Raw genomic sequence first — 18,323 nt, 5'->3', positions numbered from 1 at the left:
TGGCGGAGGCTACGGAGGGGGTGCTGAAAAGGCAAGTCTCGGGGTGCTGGTAGGAGGGGGGAGCGCTGCCTGTGCGAGGCATGTCAGGACACTAGGTGGTGGCATCCAGGCAGCGTCTCCGCCCCTGTTTCTGTCTGTGTTGCAGGACCGGACCCTGGACGAGCAGTAGGACCCACTTCGGGGGTAAGCTGCCCTCGCGGGAAGTGCCACTCTACCCGACGGGTCTTCGCTGGTGGTGGGGCAGTATCAGAGATGGCTGGGGGGGTGAACCGGCCGGGATGCCCAGGAGGACCGGAGGAGGGCTTATGCCTCCCCCAGAGCATGTGGGGATGACCGCCCTGGTACCTTTGGGGGCCACGGGTGCAGAGCTTTGAAGTTCAACCCTGTATGGACCCGTGGTCACCGCCAGAGGGCGCCCCTATGCCTTTGGAGCCCTGGACCTCAGCAATTCTGCCACACCCAGAAGTGCTGGGGCGAAGAGGAGCAGAAACACCTGGAGTGCTTCCGAGGATGCAGCCGGCACTTCTGCCACACCGGGGAGTGCCGGTGGAAGATTGCTGGGAAGCACCTGGAGCGTAGATATAAAAGGGACTTCCTCCTTTCATACAGGGGCTAGAGTCAGGTGGAAGACGGACAAGGTCTCTGGAGGAGGCAAGGAGGCGGCCTGAAGAGTGAGAAGGCATTGTGTTGTGGCCAGGACTTTGGGGTTGTGTGGCACTATTGTAAATAATGGATTGTGTAAATCAACGTGTGTCGGGTGATTGCAACATGTCCGCCTGTCTGTGTCTGGGCCGGTCTCCACAACCTGTAACTAAAAACTTTCATTAGGTGATATTTATAAGTGTAATCAGCCTATAAAATCGATAATAATTCCTTTTTCACATTTAATAGTGAAAAAAAGAATTGTTCTTAACATTAATCTGTGTTGCGAGCCCATTACAGAAAGAGCCCACACAGTCAGAAGACCAATTGGTCGTTAGAGGGGGAAGATGGCAGAACTCTGCACTGTGAATCCTGTAGCCTCGAGCTGACATCCTGCAGCTGCAAGTGGGGACCCACAACAAGACAAACTTGCATCAAAGGCCCGGTGTAACTCCATGTGGCAATGAGACAGTCGTGTCATCCAAATTCTGTGCATATTGAAAACAATCTGATAAGCAAAAAGTGAACACACTAACAGCACTGTCTGATTAGACCCACTGCATTTTTTAGGCTGATGCAGAAAAATATTCTGGTCAATAATATCAACGCTTAAATCTAAAAGCATAATGGTGGTGGTGTTTCCTGCATCAGAGAAATATGGGATATCATTTACAATAAGGTCTTTATGCTTTTAATACATTTATTTTTTAAAACAGTCTTTTGTTAGTGTTTGACAAAGTGCACTTTATTCATCCATTTTTTTTTCTTTTGGAAAAGGAACCAATGTCTGGTCAAGGCCATTTTTAATTGTTTTAAAGTACACTCGTATAATGAGAAATCTGTTGTCAATTTTTGTAAGCGTTATTTCCTTTTACACACATGTAACTGATGAGCTATAAAAGTTATTAGGGTGACCAAAAAATTTCTAAGAAAACTCTTTATTGTAATACTCCATTTGGGTTTATATTAATGTATGTTGTTGGCTGAATGTCTTCTTAAGCAACATAATCTTACATTCTCAAGTTTGCTTAACTGAGTTTGGGGCCACTGCGGCCAGTGCCTATCCCAACAGTAATCGGTCTTAAGCATGAAACGGCCCTGGACAGGTTGCTAATCCATTGAAAAACCCATTTACTTGTACTGGTGGCAGTTTGGAATCACCAGTCTGCCCAATTAGCATGTCTCTGGGGGTGTGGAAGGAGAATCCACACAGACAAGGTGCGGGACTTGAACCCAGCATGGCGCATCTGCTAGGTGGCAACACTACCCCTGCAATGCCCTGTTGATATGGTCAGCTACATCAACGATAACTCCAAGAGATCCGTCTACCTCTTTTCTAAACTGATTAATTCAATACAAGTTCAGGGGAGAAAAGAGGTATTCCGGAAGCATTTTGTATAAGACTGGGAACGGCCCTAAATTGGACAGGTACAGCACATACACACCTCCTTCACAATCATAACACATTCCTGTGTTTGGGAAATGAAAGCCACACACAATATAAGCAAAATAAACATAGCAGACAAAGGGAGAGCTTGCAGACTCCACATAGGCAGGGATCAGGATTGAACTTGCATATTTCAGCAGAGATGTCGAAGAGCTAACCACTGCACCACCCTGCATCTATTATCAAATCAATCGGTTTATTCTTTTTTAGAGTTCTTCATTTGAGAGAGCCTCTGAATGCTCTGTATATACAAATGTAATATGGTAAAATAAAAGTGATTTCTAGCCCTGTGGTAAGTGATCCACTGATCCATTTTCTTAACACACTTATTCAGGAAAGCGTTGCGGGGAAGCTGGGGCCTATCCCAGCAAGCATCAAGCACAAGGCAGGAACAATCTCTAGACAGGGCACCAGTCTATCACATTGTGAACACACACACACACACACACACACACGCTAGGGTCAGCTTAACAATGCCATCTCACATAACCTACAGGTTTTTAAACAGAGTGAGGAAACCCACACAAACACAAGGAGAACATGAAAACTCCATGCACAGAGCACCAAGAATGCCAACCCCAGTCTCCTTATTGTGAGGTAGCAGCACTACTATTGCACCACTGTGCCACCCTAATATGATCTAATATGACACATTTGTGTAATAATTGAAAATTATTTTCCATAATTTACCAATAATTAATGTACTCATTAGAACAGCTAAATGTGGATTAATGAATAAAAGATGAACTGCACATGGTTGGGTTCAGACTAAGAAATTTCATCCATCCATCCATAATCCAACCCGCTATATCCTAGCTACAGGGTCACGCACGGGTAGTGAATCCATTCCAGGGCTCCCGATTACCGGGATCCCGGGATTCCCAGACATTTTTCATTCCCGCATTCCCGGGACCGAAACTGCTGTAATTCCTGGGAAACCAGGAACGGCCAAGCTCACATATATAGAGTGTAAAAATCGATCAAGAAATAACAGAGTTATAGTTGAAAATAATTAAGTGGCACGGTTTTTTGGCCCACGGTGTAGTGCATTGCCGATTAATTCAGTCAACCAGCGGCAGTCGTCAGTCTCCTGGCTGCCACTAAGACGGAGCACAGTGGACTGGGAGGAGTCTGCACTCTGCAGCTCATGAATGCCTGGATGGGGCAGACTTCATTGACGTCTGTCAGACAACAGCAACTTGAAATTGCAATGCATCAGTCTGTTGCATCCGCATTATCTGTGCCAAGAAACTTGCCATCACAGAATGATGACAAGAAACTGGATGCATCAGCTGAAATGGCGGTGTTTCAGAGCAACAGCAAGCGCGGGCGTTGTTTACAACAAGTGTATCAGTATCTGATGACTGTGCCGCCTACTTCAGTGGAGGCAGAGCGTGCTTTCTCAGCGGCTGGCGTACTCTGCATGAAGGTGCGCTCTCGCATGGACAACCACACGCTGGACACGTTGTGCTTTCTACACTCTGATTACCGCAACTAACTAGATACATGTACTTATATGACAGCATAAACTGCTTGTAGATAAGGTTAGTCTTTTATTGGTGTCAACATATTGCAGTAGCTTTATTAAAAATAAGTGTCGGTCATTCTAAAACCGTTCACATGTGAGATGCCCGGGAACCCGGTATTCCCGGGAATGACGTGCGGGATTCCCGAATTCTCGGGAATGGATAAACCCATCCGGGAATGGATTCCCTTGTCATGGGGGTCTGCTGGAGACAATCCCAGCCAACACAGGGTGAAAGGCAGGAAACAAACCCTGGGCAGGGCGCCAGCCCACCACAGAAGAAGAAAGTCGTGTTTTCCTAACATGCTCAAATTCTATGAGAAAACAACAAAAGGATACACTCAAAGTGGAGCTTATGATATTATTTATCTTGACTTTCAGAAAGCATTTGATAACATGTCACATGAAAGGTTGGGTATCAAACTAAAAGCGGTGGGAGTTCAGGGTGTAGAATTGACTAAAATACAGCAAGCAAAGATGGTGGTGTGAGGAACCTTATCTGAAGTTGGTAATGTTAAGAATGATGCCCCTAAGGGGTCATGGCTAGGACCTCTGCTATTTTTAATATGTATAAATAATTGGGATAGGAGTATAAATAACAAGCTAGTTAAGGTTGGCAGATGATGCTGAGCTTGGTGGATTGGCAGACAATTGAGAATCTGTTGAATCATTACAGAGAGACTTGGACAGCATACTGGCTTGGGCAGATTTGTGGCAGATGAAATTTAATGTAAGTAAATGTAAAGTACAACATAAAAGAAGTAAAAATGTTAGTTTTGAATTCATAATGGGAGGTCTGCAAATCGAAAGTACGCCTTATGAGGAGGATTTAGGAGTCGTAGTGGACTCTATGCTTTCAACTTCCAGACAGAGTTCAGAAGCCATTAAGAAAGCAAACAGAATGTTAGGTTATATAGCATGATGTGTGGAGTACAAGTCCAAGAGGTTATAACACACTGGTGAGGCCTCATCTGGAGTACTGTGTGCAGTTTTGGTGTCCACACAACACAAAAGACATAAAAGTCCCAGAAAATTTAGAGAAGAGCAACTAGTCTGATTCCAGGACTTTGGGAGGAAGAGTTATGAGGAAAGAAAATCGAGAGTGGCCTCCCCTAAATTTTCTCGTATACTCAGATATGGGGATGGATATTTGAGGAGTAAACCGCAAGACAATGATTATATTTTTATATTATGTATATTAAAGAACCATCAACAACAAATCAAATTAATAATATATTGAACAATTATTATAAAAGTTAAGTTGAATAAATTGGGTTTGCGGAAATAGCCCAAATTTTCATATAAGTGTACGGTTTTCTACCTAATACTTGTATGCAAGATTTGGTTGACCTAAGTGAAAGTGTACTCAAGTTATCGTGTTTATACACACACACAAAGACAGACATAATTCCAAAAATGATATTTTCAGACTCAAAAATCTCGACATTGAATCTTCAGACAATTACAATTCTTTCCCCATACTTCGTATATGAGAAAGTAAAAAAAAAGAAGCTGAGCCTTTTCAATTTAAACAAAAGGATATTAAGGGGTGACATGATTGATGTGTTTAAAATTATAAGTGGATTTATACTTTTATTTTAAAATGAGTTTAACAGGAACATGGCAACACAATTGGAAACACCTTCAGGGTAAATTTCATACAAACATTACAATGTCTTTCTTCACGCAGAGAACTACAGACATATGGAATTAAGTTGACAAGTAGTGTGGTAGACAGTAGGACTTCTGCAATGTTGTTGAAAATGCAGTGTGCTAAATATGACACGTAATATTTAATATGTATGCTGCATCGTTCTGCGTATGACGTTAATCTGCATGTAGGCCCTCCAACCTGGGGGTTGGTGGCAGAATTGGCACTCCAGCCACCATAGGACACCTCCCACTGGTTCCAGTCCATCTGAACTAGTGTGGTGCTGAGGTGTCACCCCATTGCATGGCTGCACTCAGGTCTTAATCTGGGATCCTGAGTTGCTTTGTCAAGTGGTGGGTACGGCAATGCGCTGTTTCAACACGCGCTCCTAACCTCTCCTCTTTATTTTCATATGCTGTTATTTTATAATTATTTAGATAATGGCTTATAAGTCATGTGACCAAGACTATAACTATGTCTTACAGTTCATAAACTGACATTCTGTTGAATTTGGGAAGTAGATCATTTCTGGGATGTGTGCAAAATAGACGTAGACTGGAATTCTGGGAAATAAGTTTAAAATTATTAAAAGAGTGGCATTTTTCATTATCATGTGCATGTTTAAGCTTAGAACAAGTGACCAGTGTGTATGCCTATAAGAATATGTGAAATGGGGGCTTTAATATTAATATGTTTCATGTCTAGCCAAAATGAACAATCAGTCAGACCATGGGAACCTATCATTTGTCCCGAATGTTTGATTGATGTTACATAAGGCAGCCAGCATCACTCTTATAAATCCTAGGGATTTTAAAATAAGCAGGAGAAATAGAGTGAGAGAAACAACTGCCAAAGACAAGACATCGCAGTGAGACTTTGCCACCTCCAGATTGCCCATTCACTTCTATGCACCATACCTGGTTGAAAAAAAAAAAAACAAAGACTGCAACAATCAAAGGTACCGATACTAAGCTTGCTGTGGGACCCCTTGAATCATTCAGGTTGTATGTCTTCATATCTAACACGTATACCGGCTGTCCCTTTCAAATAAACATAAGTAATGATTGAAATGGTTTGAATATGGCTTTGTTGAAGTTGTCTTCTTGTTTACTGACATTCAGCAACAATCAATGATCGTTCATGAAACAAACCGTGTCCGCTTAGATTCCGTAGTGTAGATGGTAGTGATTAGCAAGCACTTGGCTTCTTTTAGACTGTGTAGCCCTTTCAAAGATAGCCATCGAGATACAAAAACCAGACAGGAGTAAGCGTTCCTGGCTTTTGCTAGGGGGAGCAATGTGAAGACAGATCGACATGTAAGTGAATCCTGGCAGGGACGCTTTGTGAGCAGAGTGGTTTCTAGCTCCTGGTAAGATATCAAAGTTGAAGTAGCTCACCTCGGCCAGAGTTTAAATATCCTTGCTTTATATTTGAGCTTATCTGTGCTAAGTGAATGGTGAATAAGAAAGATTTAAAGGATGTGTATGTGAATCAAGGCTAACAGGCATTTTTGGTGTTAACTTGTCCACCAATATAAAAAGAACCGCAAGGTTAAAATGCTTTTCCTGGTCACTTTGATACCACAAAACAACTTTTCAAAACTCGACTTGATGTTATTTTGGAAGAATTAGGAGGATAAGGCTGACAGAATTGTCCAAAATGTCCAAATTGTTCTAATGTTCTAATGTAGTTTAACAGCAATCAGTGCAAGCGTAATTGTTTTCTCAGTCATGGATATGCATGTACAGTTCTTAAGGAGCCATTTCTCTTTTTCATCAGACTAGACTTTCATTTCATTTATGTGTCTACCGAGAGAAAAAGCAATGACTCTGAATCCCTTTGGTGTTTAACCTGGGGCTTTCCCGCTTTCATTACACATCAGAAGCATGTAATACTAAGGCCTTCTTCTATGGTGTGCTGCACTTATAGGAAAAGAGAAAAGCAGTGACAAGTTTTTAGAACAGACGTGAGTCCAGCATTTCTTTATTGGTGCTTTTGGTGTGTACACTTTGTAAGACACACTTCGACCTTTGCATATTTCATAGCTTCAGTGTGCACAAATGTGCAGTATTCTTCCTTCCTGTGGCTGGATTCTGCATGGTTTGAACAATTTTAGATTTACTGTGCCATGTTCTTATTTCCAGTAATGGCAGCCTTGGTTTAGACACATAATTTTAAACACATGAGAACAGAAATCAAGGTTCCAAACAAAAAATTCACATGTTAAACACACTTCAGGTGAGTCCCAACAAACCATCTCTTCTACTCTTCCATTTACTGAATCTATTTATTTCAATTTTAGCGTCCCTGGGGCTGGAGCCTATCCCAGTCAAATTCAGGTGTAAGGTAGGAAGCACACCCAGATGAGGTGCACACTCACGTACACAGTCTGTCACATCACTCTCATTCCAGCAAGGCTGCCCACAAAACCCATACTGGCTACAATCAGACACCGAAGGGTAAACAGCCTGGAATAGTCTCTTTATTATATGAAAAAAGTCCTTCGACTTTTTCGAAGAGAAATTTTTTCAAGTCCCACGAGATGAGACTTTTGCCTTGACATTTTTTGAAGTCACGCCCTCCTCTCGAACATTTTCAAACAAGACTTCAACTCTCATTCGAGCGAATGCTTTCGTCAGACACACTTCCTGCGCTCTCAGCTCTTATAAATTTTAACGTTTTCCTCACTTAAATTCCCAATTAAAGAAGACGTATTATGTCCAAATTTTATTTAAGAATTTCATCACGAAGGGATATCAACAAAAAATGAATACACACGCAATCCTAGCACCGAGAAATGAGGAAGTCAAATGAATTAACGCTAAAAATGTCAATCAGTTACACATCACATTGGTTAAAAGCGTCCAAAAATGTCGAACGGATACAGGGCAAATTGGTTAAATGCGTATCAATAGACTGTGCTGAAAGCTGGTCATGATTGTGTGGAAGATGAAAACAGCAACTTACAATATCCCAAAGAATATCTATAACCATTAACAATGTCCGAACTTACGATGCACAAATTACTGTAGCAAGAAGGATGGATCCAAGAAAGGTAATCTAGTACATCTTCCGCGGATAACATTAGACATCAAAGGAGATCTTGATATGCCATTTGTATTAAAACATTAACAATTTCCGGTTAGATTAGCTTTTGCAAAGACAATTAACAAATCACAATGCCAAACATTCGAAAAAGTAATTTTATTTAATAGACAGAAAAAACGAATTCAAACACTGGCAGTTATACGTTGTGTTGATGCATATTTAATAATTCCCATGAAAATAAAAATCTGTTTAAATTGTACATCCGCATCCCCATACGCGAGCGGCAGAGCCACAGAGGCTAGCGCGTAGCACAGGCTGGGGGGTTGGCGAGCAAAGCAAGCAGGGGGCAAAGCCCCCTAGTTTATTATATATTCATTATGAAATTCCTTTTAAAAAGGACAAATGAGCAAACATAAAGAAGCAGTAACAAGGACACTGCAAAACTGCTATCTTGTTTGCCCTAAACAGTAAGATGATTAGCAAGGCTTTAAGTTAACGCTATGATAATTGTTTCGACTTGGAATTAACTTTATGAACCCTACAAATCAAACTGAGAGGTAGATGACATTTATCACGTGTGGTCAAGTAAAGGACTGCAAGTTATGAGGAAATGTCGGGTTGCCAACCCGGTCGTTCCCATTTGATCGAACTAAAGAGAAGGTAAATGAAGGTAGCCGCAATGGGCACAAAATGAAACAGAAAACTCCAAAATAAGCACAGGAGCTGTCGGACTTTGTAATTCCAAAGTTTCAGTCACCAGGTAGGAACTTGTCTTGCGGTGTGGTTCTGTTCACAAAGGAGAAATGCCTCCTTCTGGTGGCCTCTGGTTTTTTAGGGGTCCCTCAGTGGACATCTTCTCAGTACTGTGGATGGAACAGAAGAGGACAAAGGTAGCACAGGCACCCCCTCTTGACCCAGGGTGGTAGTACATACCTTAGATGAGCGATCCACTGAGGCACATGTGTGACACATGGTAGACAGGATGGGGATATGCAGAACTGCTGTAAGTGGACAGCACTGATGTTACTGAGAAATGCTCTCCTTTTATATCACTCCTTCTTGCCAAGACTGTGAATAGCAAAGAAATCACAAACATGAAATTTACTTTATATAAAACACTTTAATGTAAATAAATCCACACAGCAACAAGTAGTAGTTCCTCAAGTCAACACTCAGTTTGGCAAAATTGTATTCGAATGTACCCAGTGTTTATAAATTGTAGTGAGGGAGGGATGACTCTAACTGAAAGGAGCACAGGGAGGCACTGCAACGACAGGCAGGTTTCCATCGTATGGATATCTCTGAGGCATTTGTGTGACCTTCTTTATGGATTGTCAGAGCTGAACTGAGACGCAATCTCCTTGAGGTATCCCATTTTTATACTGTCCAAACCAGAAGGGGAGGGTGGGGGGGTGTGGAGGGCTTCTTTGGCTTTGTTGCCCTTCAAAGGTTGTTCCTCAAGGTTGTGAGGGAAAAAAGAGACAACACTGTGCCCTCTCTCGTCTTGAAGTGGTACCGCAGAAGGCGATCCTCTGATGCACATGCATGACAATATGTTACATGGAGAATTTTTTAACTTTGATTTTAAGATTTTTATCATTATCATGATTTTCATTCTGCTGTTCTGGATAATTAATCCATCATTTACTACTGAGGATGTTAGGGGGCCTGACACTAGAGTAGATGCAGTCTTTTAGCACTCAGTGTCATTTGCCTGGGGGTTTGATCTGCTTATTGTTAATTGTCATTGACTATAGTCATGCATGGACATCTGAGGATCACCATCCATGCTCAGAGAAGGTATGCAATAACCTGCCGGGACAAGCGGGGGCGCCAACACTAACAATACCACCTCTTTTCCCCTCCTTAACTCCAAGATGCCACTCAAGAAGGGCACCCCAGTCGGTATAAATCCAAGGGTTTCTGTCAGTCAGAGGAACTATGTCCCACATGTGCGAGCTCCCAGACCAAGACCGGCTCAAAAGAGCCAAGAGTTTAGAGAAGCTGCTGAGGCTGAAGAGGCAGATTTTACACCAGTTTTCTGTTGCGCCACCACACACTCATTTTTGTTCACTTTTCTGGACATTGGTGGTAAATGGAGGGACCCGGTTGACACCCCAACTTTTCTTTGGTTCTCTGCTTCCTTATTTGCCTTTCACACTATGCAAAAAAAAAAAGTCAAACAAGGGAGCATCGAAAGAGACTTACATTTTAAAGCAAAAATACAAATGTTTCTAAATATCCAAAATGTAAAAATCACACTAGCTGCTGTGCTTTTCTGAATGCAGAATAAGAGAAGAGACATTAGATCAGATAATTAAATGAGATCAATTTGAGGTAAAATGATCCATCGATGGACAAATTGGCTGGCACAAAACCTGCAGCCACATGGGGTGCCCAGGACTGAATTTTTAGTCAGAATGTGATTTTTGAACAGCTCACTATTTTTCTCTTGATTGCTATCAGTCATTATGATGCTGGATCTTCCCTGATTTTTGAGACCATACATGAGGAAACAAAAATACAGTAACGATGCTTTGTGTTGTGATCCAAGTGAACAGAAAAATATAATCTATTCTTTTTTTGTTTGTTTTTACTCTCACTGGATTATCTGATCCTACATCTAACTCAGAGAGCCATTATTATCTGTGCCCAACATGTTGAGTAAAAAATTCATATAGTGGATTGTGCTGGGAATGAAGGCTGGCTGTTGTGTGCTGTGACAGATTTAGACTTGATGAGGCCCTAAGCATAAAAAGCTCGGAGGCCCCTTGTTAAAGAGTTCCACCAAAAGGTCTCACAAAGGTGCACACCAAAGCAGAGCCTTGGGTCACCACAAAATTTTTATATATATATATATATACATATATATATATATATATCTTTAATTATTCAATAGCAAGGTACTTAAAGTAAAAAATACAAATTATTTTTAAAAGAATGTATTTATTGGTTATGTATTGTGAAAGACGCCTGGAAAACAGGCAGAGACGGACTCAGAATGTCCAAAACACACACTTAAATTTTCTTTGCTGCCTTTTCCAATACAGAATGCACAAATCACCAATAAACAACTCACTGCTCAATCCTTTCTTTTCCTTTTCCTTTCTTTTCCTTTGCCACCTCCATTCCTCTCTCGCAAGCTCTGTCCTCTGCCACCCGACTCCAGCTCCTTGAGTGGAGTGAGGCGGCCCCTTTTATAATGCACCCGGATGTGCTTCCTGATGACCTTCCTGCAGCACCTCCTGGTGTGGCGAAGTCCTGCAGTCCATGGCTCTGGAACCATCCAGGCGCCCTCTGGCGGTGGTCACGTGTTCCCACAGGGTTGAGCTTCCCAGCTCTGTGGTTCCCATGCAATCCCGGAGGGTTGCCATCTTGCATGGGAATTGCCCTTCTCCCAGTCCCCTGCTTCTCCAGGTCTTCTGGTGGGGCAAGGCCCCTGGCCATCTATCACAGTATTGAAAAACTACTGTACACATAAAATCCTCATAAAATTTTAAAAGTCAAAAAAATTCTGAAATTTGGTGATGTTCTAAGCTGTAGCTTGTTTAGCTTATGCCTTAATCTGGCACTGGCTGGCTGGTGTTGCCACTTCAATATGGCTTAAAGGTTACCAATTTTATAGGGCTTGGCTTACAAAGTGTACATGTGATGTTTTTGTTTTGCAAATTGCTTTTTGTTTTGCAAATTTCCTTTCAAAAGTACATTCAGGTACTTCACCACTTTGGACAGGCTTGCCTTACCTGGATGGGGCTGGTAAGGCTGCACCTTGGGCATAGGAAGGACACCAGTAGTGAGTCAGGAAAACAAGTCTCTAGCAAGTTAGATGTGATTGAAATTATTATAATTGTAAACAGCTCCTCCTCAGCTTAATGGACAGAGCTGTACAAGATTTAAATGCTAGAAGAGGTTTAAGCACTATGAGCACAAGGCTGTATGAAGCTCACCCACAGTCAACCTGAACAACACATACTTCCACTAAAGCTGTGCCTGGGGCAACACCCTTCACTTCTGAGAAATGGAACAAGATATCTTCTCTCAGCTGCTGATACTTAGGAGGGAAAGCCTTTCCAAATAAATTTGGCTGATCAGTGTCCTTTGGTTTCTGATACTTTGTTAACTTTGACTGGGCATGGATGCCAAAAAGAGGGTATAGAAAATATGTTGCATATATATCATTCCAGGAAAGAAAAGGTATTCAGGGCTCAAAGTCCAAGATGCTAACTTTTAGAGTGCACCATCTGTGGAATTGTAAAAGCAATGCATTTTGATACACACATAGCAAAATTCATTCTAATAGATGGCATCCTGAGAATGTTCACACTGCTGCCAAGAGTCCAACGCCTAATGCTTGACATATATTTGTCCACAATAAAGTTTAGTGATCTAGTTCACTCTGGCTTTCACAATATTACAAGAATTAGGTTAGATTGGATAAAATATATTAATCCCAAGAGGAAATTCAAATGCATACAATAGCAGAAACATAATAAACAAGGATTAGGGCTCATGGGACAGATAATACGACCAATCAATCAATCACAAAAAAACCTAGTAAGTACATCAGGTGGAAGCATTGAATTGCTTGATAGAAGTGGGCAGAAAAGACCCCAAGAGGCACTTCTTAGCACACGGTGGTGAAATGAGCCTGTGGGTAAAAGTGCTCCAACAGAGCGCCTCCTGGAGAAGATGGAGGGGATTTTTCATGATTTTGCCTCTATCCTTTTTTCTTCAGCCGCCTCCAGTGTGTCCAGAGTTGTGGAACAGGCTTTCTTGATATGTTTATTCAGGTATTTGTGCCTCTTTTGAGCTCAAGTTGCTTCTCCAGGGGACTGTTAGCATAGAACAACACACTGGCTACTATGAAGTGCTCTACTGATTTGAAGTTTTATGCCAGATATGCGTCAATCTATAAGTTCAAGTTGAACCTCACTGAGGGCACTTTGAAGTCTTTAAAGTGCCTGGAAAACTCACCAGAACATGGCTGTATATCTGTTAAGCTGATCAGCAGACAGGTTCCTCCCTTTATCAATGTATCCTTCCTGTATGTCTTGTGAGAGAAACAGCGGCTTCCTCATGAAGGCCTTGACTAGGCTGTGCATATCATGTGCAAAGAGGCATTTGCCTTGCAATTTTGTATTCAGTTCATTCATAAGTGTAGTCACATCAACAGCAAATGCTGAATCTGATAGGTAATCTGATAGATTGACAAAACTCTTGAATCTCTGATTTCAGATCCCAGGCCTGTTTAAGCATTGTGCCCAAGCTTAGCCACGGGGCAGGTGTGTGGTAGCCCAGATCAGTGTGACCAGCCTCATGCTCCTCCAACACTGTAACAAACTGTCTGTGATTTAATGCCCAGGCCCTGATGAATTTTACAGTATTTATTATGAGATCAACCACATCATTAATTTTCAGCACTTCTTGGTGAATAATACAATGTTACAGTATAATACAAGGAGTTTTTGGGCTGAATTAGTCTCAGCCTCTTTTCCCTGCATCCTTTTTAAAAGTCCAACATTTTTATCTGTACAATTAGGAGAGCCATCTTTTCACACCAACTAACGTCTAACCTTTGTAGTCCTAAATTTTTGCATGTAAATAAGTCTTTACCAGCTGTTGGGTCTTTCATTATTCCTTTCACAACAAATCAGCAGTTCTGCTGTGTCATGACCATCACAGCTCTTATCCAAGGCCAAGGAGAAGAAGCTGACATTTTCCACCATGCGTTTCAGCTCTTCAGTCCTCAGTCCGTCTTGTAACCGTTCACCGTGAGAAGGGCAGATGTTCAAACGCAGCCTTCTTCTCTGGGCAGAGGATTGCCACCAAATCCAATAAGCACTCTTTAACAAATTCTCAATCAGAAAACGGTTTGCTTCTTTTGGCAATTTCATAGCTAATATATAGCTGTTTCTTACTGTTGCTGTATGATGCTTTGTAAAAAGACTTTGTTATTTTTGCATTTTAGTTAACAATTCCTCTGCAGTCCTCACCTTCTCCTCGTCAGATATATTATATTATAGGTATTTTTTGACATGCTTGGTCTCAAAGTAACAGCTTCAGATGTAGCCTTTAAATGCAGTTGTGTCCATTTGTACTATAGACATATGAGCGCCGACAAAATAGCGGCGATTAAAACGCGGCGTCAAAATCACGCAGACAAAATTACGCCGACAAAATCGCGAAAGTTTCATTAAATATGAATTACTAGTTTAAAGCATATATAATAATGTTTATTTTAGAAGTCAATATTATGAGACACGGCACGCAGATAGTCCTTAAGATCACGCCCTGCATATGTAGGAAGAATTGCAGCAAGACGCCCCAATAGTTGAGCGTATTTAGACTTGCTGGCTGCCTGACTGCTGGTAATTCCGCTTTGTATGCGTTATGCCAACCCTCGACTGAGTTATTTGTTTGCGGCATGCCATCCGCAGTTATAACAGTTATAACCTAGCACATAATGTGTACATAATGCGCAAGTACGCGTCCCACTCTCTTTGCCTCTCTCGCGATTTTGTCGTGGCGATTTGTCGAAAACCAGTTAGCGGGTTTGTCGGCACTCATATGTCTATCTGGAAGTCTACCACCAGCTCTTTTGTTGTGTTGTTGTCTCAGCACCACAAGATTAAGTCCTTCACAACTTTCCTGTTATAAATAAAGAGCTTAATATGAAACATAAAAGTTATGAATATTTTCATTATAAAAGCAAGTACTCCAGTACACTATAAACAAGGGCTTGTTATGATCAGTCTAAAATTGTTAATTTTTTCCCCTCTGGTAGTATTTTCTTTATTTTAACCAATATTAGTTTTTATTAAAGGTTTGAAGTTTAATTAATGCAAATGTATTAGTTTTTTCTTTCACTTTCATTTTTAACAAGATTAATATTTTTCATTTTCTCAATGCTGCCATTTTGTGTTGGTCTCTGTTTACTGTTACTATGGCAGTTGCCAGGGTAGGACAACCTAAAGTATTTGGTTGAACTTTAATTTGTCTCTCCGATCTCAAGGTCTTTTGTGAAATATTTTTTTCTCTCTGTTGTCCATCCTTAGCAGAAAGAAGCTGTCTCTTCAGTTCCTGCTGACTTGACACGCGTATGTGATGGTGAAGTTACACTAATTTAGAATTCACCAAATGAAGTAATCAAAAAGAAAGTGGAGGAAGAAATGTAGTCTGAAATAGCATATCGTATTTGGCTTCAGTGTTCTACAAGGTCTACATGGCACGTTGAGAGCTCTGTCACAAGAAAAGACGGCCAATGTCCTTAAAATAAAAACAAAAGTAAATAGATGTGAGGCATCTGAGGATATTTATTCCAAATTCTTAATGAGCATGGAGCATTTATCAGTATTTGAGAATTGAATATGGCTTATCAATGATTGCTTGGGTCTTCAACAGTTTAGAGATCTTTCATGATCTACATGGACCTACATTTATGTAGCCCAACAATTTTAAAAGCACATTTGCACATAATTTAATCTTAATGTTTAAATATGATACATTCTAATCTCAGTTGTTAGGTGACAGCCCTAATATGACACACAAGAACTCACCCAGAGCTAAATTTAAGCAGTATGCCGATGCGTGTATTAGTCTTAATTAACACTTGCATGTTTGTCTATAGGGATATGACTTGAACTGTTGAACTTTAACTTCAGTCAGATAAAACAAGAACACTCGATTGCAGAATTGAATTGCAAAACCAAATATTTTAGAACATGAAATTGCAATTTAATCCTATTGTGATCCAAGGATCAAGATAATATTTTATAATGTGGTTCTTAGCAATTCTCATCCCTTCATAGTACTAAATAAAATCAATGTCAAGTAAGAAAGCAAGAAATATCACATACAAATACATGTTATAAGACAGCAGTCTGGACTCTGATTCTGAGAAAGAGAGGAGGAGAGGTTAGGAGCACACACTGATACTGGTACACTGATACACCCACCACATGACAAACCAACTCAGGATCCAGATTTGGACCGGAGTGCAGCCATGAAACGGGTGATACCTCAGTGCCACACTAGTTCAGATGGAATGCAACAGTGTAAGGTTTTTTATGGTGGCTGGAGTGCCAATTCTGCCATCCCTGCAGGTTGGAGGGCCTACATGCAGAGCTGGATGCAGATTGAGAGACTGCCTTCAAAATCAGGAATGTGCACGATGAATCGCGATGCTACAGCTAAATTACTATATATATAGTAACTACTAGGGGCTATCAATAATCCCACTGACACAGTAATACCCACTCTTCTAGGTTCATATTAAGAATTTCTATTTGACAAAATATCTTCTTCATACAATGACAAGCAAAATATACTATACACAATCCTCCTTCCTCCACCAAAAGACCATTGCCACCTGACTCAAAGTGATTAAAATAGTTCAAATTTATATAAAATATTTGCTATCTCTTGCCCGACATGAACTTTCAGCACCTTTCCTTTCTGTTTGTGTGTATCTGAACCTTTCTTGACTGGAGCTCCCTTTTTTGAGCATGTTCCTGTAAAGTCTACTTCTCAGACTCTGTCATTATTCATTCCAGGTGCCTCTTTTGTCTCCTGTCTGATTTTAAACTTTCCATCTTTCAGGATGCTCCTTTGTGCATCTCACACTTGCACTTGTATCACCAAAGCCAAAGTGACCAATCAGGTTGCTCTTTGGGACTGGAAAAACAGACCTTGATGTTTTATTTTATAGTATATATACAGTGTCCTCCATAATGAAATGCAAAGAATTATTATTATTATTATTAATGTTTAGGACAAAGACACTTTTTTGCTTGCTTTACTGCACAGTTTATTCACAGTTTAGAATTACAAACCAAACATTTCAGATGTTATTAAAGTGTACATTGCAGAGTGTATACATCTTGGTCGCACCACATAGAAATTACAACAGTTTATATATATATATACAATATTTACTGCATTATATAGAAGAGTATACATCCATTATCCAACCCACTATATCCTAATTACAGGGTCACAGGAGCCAATCCCAGCCAACACAGAACACAAGGCAGGAAACAAACCCCAGGCTGGGCGCTAGCCCACCACAGCACACACACACACCCACCCAAACACATTTTTGAATCACCAGTGCACCTAACCTCCATGTCTTTGGACTGTGGGAGGAAACCAGAGTACCCGGAGGAAACCCACGCAGACATGGGGAGAACATGCACACTCCATCCAGGGAGGACCCGGGATATATATATATATATATATAGTCACACACGTGAGAATAGGAGGAAGGGCGGGGTGCATTAAACCTTCTTCTGCTATCTCTACAGACCAGCCGCGGGAAAACCTATCTGAATCAAGAACGTCACTTCCAGTTCCGGCGCCTAGAACGACATCACTTCCAGTTCTGACGCCCAGAAGATTGATACTTCCGGTCCCAGCACCCAGGCTGATGTCAGAGAAACATCACTTCCAGTCAACATACATCACTTCCTCTCTGACCATTTAAAACTGCCATCTTTTCAAACCTACACCAGTTCTGTTTTGGACTCTGTACTGTCATCATCATTATCTGAACTTAAAAGAATGCTTTGCAGCTAGGAATATTATACGGGTGGCTGCCCCAAACCTTTTTCTATGTGTGTCGAGTTGCTTCCTTTTACAATATATATATATATATACATACAGTATATATATATATATATAGAAAAGAAGGTCTGTGCATATTTGCAGCTGGAGATCCACAAAGGGAGAAAATGAACCACGTATCATAAAATAGTTTTTATCCTCTGATGAAGGTCCCTGGCAGGAATAAAATCTACTTTATGATACGTGATTCATTTTCTCCCTTTGTGGATCTTCAGCTGCAAATATATATATATATATATATATTGTGGTCCCAGGAGGACGAGAGGAGGGCTTGTGCCTCCTCCAGACCGCGAGGGGGCGTCCGTCCTGTTTATGTTGGGGGCCCCGATGCCGGTTTATCCCGTGTGGTCCCTGGCCGGGGATGGAGCCCGGCCGGGACGCCCAGGAAG

General features: G+C 41.2%; 1 long non-coding RNA gene across 2 annotated transcripts in view; it reads right to left on the bottom strand.

Annotated features, from left to right (window-relative positions):
- The window catches only part of LOC120541424, a 102,551-nt gene that overhangs the window by 40,736 nt on the left and 43,492 nt on the right, over positions 1–18,323 (bottom strand). The window contains exon 4 of one of the 2 annotated variants that reach the window (XR_005636004.1): positions 9,247–9,381. This is a non-coding gene — a long non-coding RNA (uncharacterized LOC120541424). Of the gene's footprint in view, positions 1–8,634; positions 9,382–18,323 lie in introns of those variants that run through there. The other variant, XR_005636003.1, reaches the window with a different exon arrangement.

Source organism: Polypterus senegalus, chromosome 12 (genome assembly GCF_016835505.1).
Source record: "Polypterus senegalus isolate Bchr_013 chromosome 12, ASM1683550v1, whole genome shotgun sequence".
NCBI lineage: Eukaryota > Metazoa > Chordata > Cladistia > Polypteriformes > Polypteridae > Polypterus > Polypterus senegalus.
Note: the sequence above shows the minus strand (reverse complement) of the source record. Positions and strands in the feature narration are given on the sequence as shown.